Source organism: Alexandromys fortis, unplaced genomic scaffold (genome assembly GCF_014885135.2).
Source record: "Alexandromys fortis isolate MF-2015 unplaced genomic scaffold, M_Fortis_MF-2015_v1.1 scaffold_93, whole genome shotgun sequence".
NCBI classification, from domain to species: domain Eukaryota; kingdom Metazoa; phylum Chordata; class Mammalia; order Rodentia; family Cricetidae; genus Alexandromys; species Alexandromys fortis.
In genome coordinates, this window is record NW_026067970.1 from 5,519,511 (window position 1) to 5,527,726 (window position 8,216).

Consider the following 8,216-nt stretch of genomic DNA (forward strand, 5'->3'; position numbering starts at 1 on the left):
TTGGGCTGATGAGGGAGGGGGACTTGGTTGGGGCAGGGGGAGGGAAAGGGGAGGCGGCGGTGGGGGAAGAGACAGAAATCTTTAATAAATAAATAAATAAACAAACAAAAAAAAGGTGACAAAAAAAGAGACTGAGTTTCCATATCAAGCCAGTTGAAACTGGTTGTTCTCTTGCTAATCTTCATCTGTCTCAAGGTCAGATAAACAGTTGAGTTTCACTAGGGAAACTTCAGCAGGAGGCACTCCATTTTGACACTTCGCCTGGTTCGTTGGGACTGAATGTGGAAGCTTAGTCCAGATCAACAGCTTCCCACATTGCTGAAGACAGTAAGAGGGCAGAAAGCTGCAAAGGGGGGCCTCCTGGGTTTAATATAGTCCCTCATATGTGGGCAGGAAGCTGCAGAAAGAAAGAACAAACTAATTTTATTCCTCTCTGTGTAAGATTTGGAAGGTGGTAGCAGATTCCCCTGACCCCTATGCTTCGGCCGTCAGAGTACTTGAAGTTTTACGAGAAAACAGAACATTGCTGGACCCTCTCGCCTTGCTGGGCCAAGAACTGGAATCCTATGTCTGTAACTGACTTGAATTCACGGTTCTCTGTCTGCAGCAGTAGGTGGAAGAGCTTAGCCAGCTGTTGGAGGCACCAGTGTTGCCAGCAGCATGTAAATATTTCTTTCCTAGACGTCTCCTTCACCTCATCCTGAGTCTTAGGTTTTTGCCTCATTATCTTTAGAATTGCTTGCAAAATAAATTTTTGACATTCTTTTCAACTAAACATGAAATAAACTCTCTCTTTTCTCTCTCCTTCTCTGAGGAAGGAAAGAAGAAAACAAGCTAGTAGAGAAAGCCTAAAGAGCCTGAAGGGCAGGGCAGGGCAGGGGAGGGCAAGAGAGGGTTGGGCAGAGCAGGGCAGGGCCCAGATAATTCACATCTCCAAGGAGATCTCAACCTGAGGCATTTGGTTCACTTAAACTCTGCCGTGATTACTTGGGTAGGTCCAATCTTGTCTTCACGTCTTCAGAGACCAGAGCCAGATCCTCTGGGGTTAAAGTGCAGGTGAGTTGCTCAGAGAGACAGGTACTGTTGTGCTTTGCAGAACACGGAAGAGCCGCTAGCAGAACAGAATGAGTCCTTTCCTCTTCTCCTTCATTCCTCCAACAGCCCAGTAAAGCCACGGTAGCCACAGCAGCAGTAATGACGACCTAGCACTATGAGTTTGCAAAATTCTTACATGTTACTATCATTGATTGTGACAGTCACTGGACCAGGTGATGCTGTCATCCCCGGCCACTAGGAGACAAACCTCACACGCTGGAGTTGGGATTCCACAGGTTTCCTAACCAACTGATGCGCAAGGTTCCAAGCCTGGTGAAATCTCAAGGGCTGGAAGGGACTCCGCTGCAGCTGAATTGCATTTCTGTGGGTTTCTATCTGTTTAAAATAAGAGCCCGCCTACGCACCTCCTTGAGAACTCTCAACAGGAGGCAGAGGAACTTGACTTCCAACTGGCCTTGTTAGAGTTGTTATTTATGGCAGCAGCAACTGATGGAGGATGGGGACTCTCTTTCATCTAACTGCGCGCTCTATGATTCCGTGTCCCAGATGCTGGACTCCAAGTCAGAAAATGCAGGGACTTATTTTTGGGAAGGACTCAGCCTCAGCCTTGCTGGAGGCAAATAGGCCAGATGACGCAGCTTCATCATCCCAAACCCTGCTTGGCTCCTCTCCTCAGGAAATGTCGAGTGACACTAGAAAGCAATGCAGCTGCTTTATGTCTGGCCTATGGATGTCCATCAGAGGATGGGAGAGCCAAGTCTCTGCATGCAGAGGGCCAGGAAGATGTTAGGATGTAGATAGAACTTGGAATTGGGCAGCCAAAATTCATCTCCCGATAAGTTATAAGATGCCTGATGAATGGGGGAAGAGAAGAAATGAAAAGGAAGGGCACTGGCCTAAGTAAGTTAGAGAAGATGTAGATAAAAGGGAGAGCATAGCCAGAGGTAGGGACTTCTGAGAGAGTTCAGAGTGAACCTGACCCTGAGCTGGGACAAATGAGAGTGGGGAGGGTGAAATTACCTGGTGCGACTGAGAAAGAAACACGGTACACGCAACAAACCCGCTTAGGAGTTTATTAGAGGGGGCATGTACAGATCTGGGGAAGTCAGTGTGCAGAAAGAAAAAGAGATGGCGCTTCTAGCTTTTAAAAGCTGCATAGCACATGTGCACAGGGGATTGACATGACTATGTCATACACAGATGATGGGGCTCACACATGCACGCAAGGGTTTAACTGAGTCATATGTGAATGATGCAACTATGCATGCACGCCAAGGCTTAGCTGAGTCATACGTGGATGGTGCAACCATGTATGCATGTGGGTCAGGCAGGGCCCCGGGGCCATTAGTTACTTCTGCCTGAGGGCTTGTCCACACATGCATGGCCCTAGAACATGGAAGTGTCAGCCTTATTGTGGCTGAAATCCTTACATTCCACCGTCTTGCTTGTTATAAAAATTTGGGGAGTTTGGGGTCTTTAATGGTAGGAATGGGGCGTCGTAAGGTCTCTCATGACTGCTTCCTGCTGATTCTGTGGGCTTCGGAGAATTGAGATGCCTGACCATGTCCTGGGGTGGCTGATTACTTTTTTGTTTTTTTTTCCAGGCTCTGTGGAACTGGCTGGCTGGCAGCTTGGACCTAGCAAGATGCTGGAAAGGCAGAAAATTAGGTCTGGAAAGAATTTTAGATACCAGTGATTAAGGGAGAAGTGTCCGAAGCTGGAAGATAGAGGGATTTTTTTTATTGGGGGGGTGTTGGAGGAGGGAATTTCCCAGGGGTTCCTGAGACCAGGAATGATAAGGGAAGAATTAAATGATACTTATTCTAGGCAAGTCTGGTCCATTTCAATAGATACAATTGGCTCCCTGGAGCTTATAGAAACATGTTTGAAAAGAAATAAATTAGACATATTAAAAGCTTATGATTATGATGATATAGTGTTGGAGAAAAGGGAATTATTAGACCCCTTCATGTTTTACCTGAAGTAAATTGAGGCATTTGTTCTCTTTAGCATCATGGTATTACCTTAATATCCAGGAGACAGAACTTGCCGGATGTCAGGGGGTGTCTGTGAGAAAGTGGGCTGTGCTGTATGAACCCCCTGAAGTGATTGAGGTAGGTTTAGGCTTTGGAATGTTGCTGTTCTAGCTGCTTGGTCAGCTCGGTGAAGGCAAAGATATTTTGAGATTGAGAGCTGAGTAGAATAGAGGAAAAAAAGCATCCTTAAGATCTAGAACTAAGAAGTGGGAGGTTCCTGGGAGGGGTAGTGGAAAGAAGTGTGTAAGGGTTAGGCACTACAGGCTGAAGAGGAACCACTGCAGAGTTAATGAGCTGGAGGTCTTGAACCAGACGATAGGTTCCATTAGTGTCAGGAGCCATTCCCCCCCCCCCCAAATTGACAGAGCCTATCCCACACCCAATTATCTGTTAATAGAGAGATATCTGTTAGCGGAACCTGCCCCACATTCTAACTATCTAGAGAACTAGGTGTGTCAACTTGCGACTTCCTGACCGAGGAATCATGACCTGACTGATCGTAACCTCCTAGCCAACGACCTCGGGACCGGCTGGAACCACCACTGCAAGATTCCTTCCTGCCCATGCCCTTGCCCCCCAAATTCCTCATCCAGGGGCTATATAAGCTGTAACCATGACTCTAATAAACAGAGGCTCTGACAAACCTAGCATGGCCTCCTTCCTCTCTCCCGCCCATGTCTTTCAGATAGTGCCTCTCCGGGACCCTGGAATTACTGACCAGCCAGGCGGGTTACAACCCCTAGACTAACCAATCCGCCAAGGCAGTCTACACATTAGGTTTTTTAACAGGGGTGTTAAAGGGAGAAGAGGTGGGGTGAAATAGCTTTTTTCTTCAAAGGTCATAGATAATAGGCTTAAGTCCCCTAAGGCTCTGGAGAGAGAGGGGGTACTGAGCATGGGTAATGTACTTAGTACAATCTTGTAATTCGATAACAATGGGGGAATGTTGTTTAGCAACAGAGTGGTTTTGGGTGTTCCAGTTTGGGGGTCCACTTGAGAGGCTGGTAGAGGAAAAGACACATTGGAGCTGGGAGGTTGGGGGTTTAGAAGGAGGAGGAGGGGAGCTGTTGGAGAGTCTGGGGTAAGGTGAATGGAAGGAGCAAATGGAAGCTCCTACTTTTGCTGAAAAAAAAAAATCTCTTCCCGTAAGAGGTACCGGCAGGTCGGCATGACTAAAAATGAATGAGTGAGATAAATACCCCTAAAAACACAGTTAAGTGGTGGGGTCAGTTAAGGTAGATAAGGCTGTCCCCATACCCCAACAACAGGGAAACTAGAAGGAGAGGTAGGCACTCAGAATTCCCACAGTACCGAGTATGTGGCTCCAGTGTCCAAGAGAAAGGAGATGGGCCGTCCTGATGCTGTGATGTTTACCCATGACTCCCTGTTACAGATAACGGTTGTGGTTGGGTCAAAGGAGCCTGGGCAGCCTTACTCCTCCATGGCCAGACCTAGAAGATCAACCTGGGAATTTTCTGGGTTTGATGTCTCTATGCCACTATGTGCACAAGGACAATCTGCCCAATGACCTTCCCTATGGCATCTCGGACAAGGTCCCATGGGACCAAGATGAGGATTAGGGCATGCTTGGGCCCAGTGACCAGCTCTACCTTTTGAAACACGGGCCTGGCAGTTCTCGAGCCCCTGGAGGGGGGAGGGAGCAAGGGAGCAGCATGGACAGCACAGAGCAGGCAGTCTGTCACCTTGGCTAGTCAGGAGGCCATGGTTAACACGTGACAGTGATTACAGGCTTTGTCATTCTTCTCATGCTACACCTTAAAAGCCAACTCTAAGACGTCCACCTGTGGGGTCAAGGGGCCTTTCTCCAAACATCTAAGTTTAGCCTTAATGTTAGGGTAGCACTGAGAAAAAAAATGAGTCATGAGTAACCGTGTCTTCTGCGGTTTCTGGATCTAAGTTAGTATATTGTAACAGGGCTTTAGTGAGGCATTCCAAAAAATGTAGAAGGATTTTCCTTTGTATCTTGAATGATCTCTGAGAGCTTATTATAGTTTACTATCTTGAGGACAGCCTTATGGAGACCTGCCAGAAGGCAAGTCAAAAACCAGTCCCTAGCTAAAATTCCACCTGGGGTGTTTTAATCCCACTCAGGGACCACCTCTGCCTCCAGAGGGTATGTTGCATGTATTTGGTGAATCTCGTCTGCATGTAGTCTGGCCTGCTCCCAAACTTCCCTGTGCTCTTCAGGAAGTAGGTTATTAGGTAGGATCATATAGATATTATGAAAGGTGAGATTATAAGACTGGGACTTAGAGCTCAGATAGTAAAGGGCTTGGATATAAGGAAACTCCTTCCATTTGTTATGGCACCAATGAAATTACCTGGCGTGAGTGAGAAGGAAACATGGAACACGAAACAATCCCGCTTAGGAGTTTATTAGAGGGGGGCGTGTACAGGCCTGGGAAGTAGGTGTGCAGAGAGAGAGAGAGAGCGCGCTTTTAAGGTGTCTACCGCATGCGCACAGAGGGATGGCATGGTTACATCATATGCAGATGACGGAGCTCACACATTCGTGCAAGGGCTCACACAGCCTTGTCATACATAGATAATGCAACTGTGCTGCACGTGGGTCACACGGGGACCTTTAAGATTCCCGGGGCCATTAGGCACTTCTGCCTGAGGGCTTGAACACACAGGCATGGCCCTGGAACCTGGACGCATCAGCCATGTTGTGTGGCTGAATCATTACAGAAAGATCCTCTCTTAATGAAGTGACAAGAAGCACAGAGCGGAGTGTTCTGGCAACAGCTGTCACTTGGTGCAAGCCATCATGTGACTCCCAGCAACCGAGCCAGCTGCCAATGAACCTGAATGCTTGGCTTTTTCCCCAGTGTGCACTTCCCTGTTGGGTTGTAGCAGTGCCGATCTGTTGACAGCAGAACACAGTGAACACAAGTGTTGGGTTTATCATGAAAGCACTGCGACTTCTGCCTAGGTCTCTCAGACTAATCACATGCTCTGGGACTACTGCACCAATCCTTTTCAGAGGCCTATGTGGGAAAAAGCTGAGGCCCTTGGTAGAAAACCAGCACCAGTGTACCTGCCACACAAGCATGCGAGCTCAGAGCCAGACACCACAGTCCAAGCTAGCCTTCTGAGGATCCTATATATCCCTGGCCAACATCTGTGAGCTTTGCAGGAGCCTGATCTGGACCCAGTTAAGTCCTTGCTAAGTTTCTGACCCTATGAAATAATTTATGTCCATTGCTCTTTGGCCACTTTATTTGGGGGTAATCAACAATGCTAACAGATAACTAATCTTACCTCTTCATCTAACCTACTTATCACAGCACAACCCTGGACTAAGCACCATTATCCCATTTTATTGACAAGAAAACTAAGTCCTAGAAAAATTAGTTGATTTTTTTAAAGTATCAGAGTATCTGGAAGAAGCCAAGCTAGGATGCTCTTAGTTAGGGTCTTTATTGCTGACAAAACACCATGACCAGAAAGCAAGTTGGGGAGAAAAGGGTTCATTTGGCTTATACTTTTGTATCGCTGTTTATCACTTAAAAAAGTCAGGACAGGAATTCAGACAGGGCAGAAACCTGGAGGCAAGAGCTGATGCAGAGGCCATGGAGGAGTGCTGCTTATTGATGTGCTTACATGGCTTGCTCAACCTGCTTTCCTATAGAACCCGGGACAACCAGTCCAGGGATGGTACCACTCACAACAGCAGGGCCCTCCCCTATCAGTTACTAGGAAGATGCTCTACAGGCTATCCCTCAGTCTAATTTTTGGAGACATTTTCTCAATTGAGGTCCCTTCCTCTCAGATGACAGTAGATTGTGTCAAGTTGACACAGATCTGGCCAGCACAGATTCCAGTGTCTCTCTCCTCACAGAAAGCACTCATATGGAACAGGTGTTCATCTATGTCACATGCTATGCAGACTCTAGAACATCTGGGTGCAGAAAAAAAATGCAGATATTCATAGACCATGTGATTCTAGGAGGGGTTATAGTTTTGGCTACATGATAGTGTTCAAAATTATTCCTAAATCTGGGTATGGTAATACATGCCTGAAATCTGAGCACTTGACAGTGGAGGCAGAAACATGGTGAATTCAAGCCCTGTGTGGTGGTTTGACTAAGAACGGCCCCGTATGCTCATAGGGATACATAGCAAGACCCTGTCACAGTAGAAACCAAATTGGACAGAACCTATAGAAAGTTGTTGATCTATGCTCTAAACTCCACAATTAGTCTGAAACTTAAGTAAGTGGTTGTATTATGAAAATCTAAGTTGTATCAGTGCAGAGATTGACTGCCAGGACTATGGGACTCCAAAACTCCCTACAGAGTGTGAACAGCCTTAGAACATTTGCTTCTACTGAAGTGTTGCGACTTGGTGCCATTTGTGGATGCTGTCTCTAAAGCTTGCCTGGAAAGATGAATGAATAAATAAAGCCATTTGAATGGCAGAGGACAGGGGGTGGTCCCTAGGTCCTCAGAGGCTGAAAGCAGCTCGATAGCAGGGAATGGGCAGTGGCTAATGTCTTCTCGTTTTCTCTTTTGATAGATCACTTCTATTTGGAAGAACTCACTGCTGGCCAGTGTGCTGACAGCATCGAATAGGACTGGATTTACTTGTCAGCAAAACAATGTGACCATTGCTCATGTCACATGGCCAAGTGATGATCCCCGAGTTCCTTTTGAGAAACCTAGCGCAAACGTCTTGTCCTTTTGACTAAGCCCAGGAATGTGGGCAAGAGAGGAGACACTGGTCCTGCTCCCCAGGCTTCCCTGATGAACTCCACGTGCTAATCTGCCCTGGGCACCACACAGGTAGCCAGCTATAGCCAGCTAAATTGATAAATAGGAGAGGTCTTCCTCCGAAGAAGGAAATCTCACTGTGGCTTTTACTCCCTCAAGGTCCCATGCTGTGAGTGGTACCACTGGGCTTCTGAGCTTGAAGACATTGCCATCAGTTGAGACTGCTCATGCTTTCAACCCTTCAAATGGATCCAATTATCCAGGCTTGTGAGTTATGTTTTATGTCTTTACTACAACATGCCAGAATGGATCCCTTTCCTTTTTCTTCTTTGCTTCTCTCCTTCCCTCCCTCCTTTGTTCATTTCTTCCTTCTTGTATACAAGGGAGT

The 8,216-nt window shown here is 46.9% G+C and overlaps 1 long non-coding RNA gene across 2 annotated transcripts; it reads left to right on the top strand.

Moving 5' to 3' along the window:
• Positions 1 to 247: 247 nt before the first annotated feature.
• On the top strand, positions 248 to 3,702 carry LOC126509589 (uncharacterized). 2 transcript variants are annotated; one of them, XR_007594205.1, is made up of 4 exons: positions 248 to 327; positions 2,661 to 2,724; positions 3,067 to 3,170; positions 3,543 to 3,702. It is a non-coding gene; the product is annotated as an uncharacterized lncRNA (long non-coding RNA). The 2 variants fall into 2 exon arrangements; XR_007594204.1 differs by having other exon boundaries at positions 3,067 to 3,702.
• Positions 3,703 to 8,216: the final 4,514 nt, after the last annotated feature.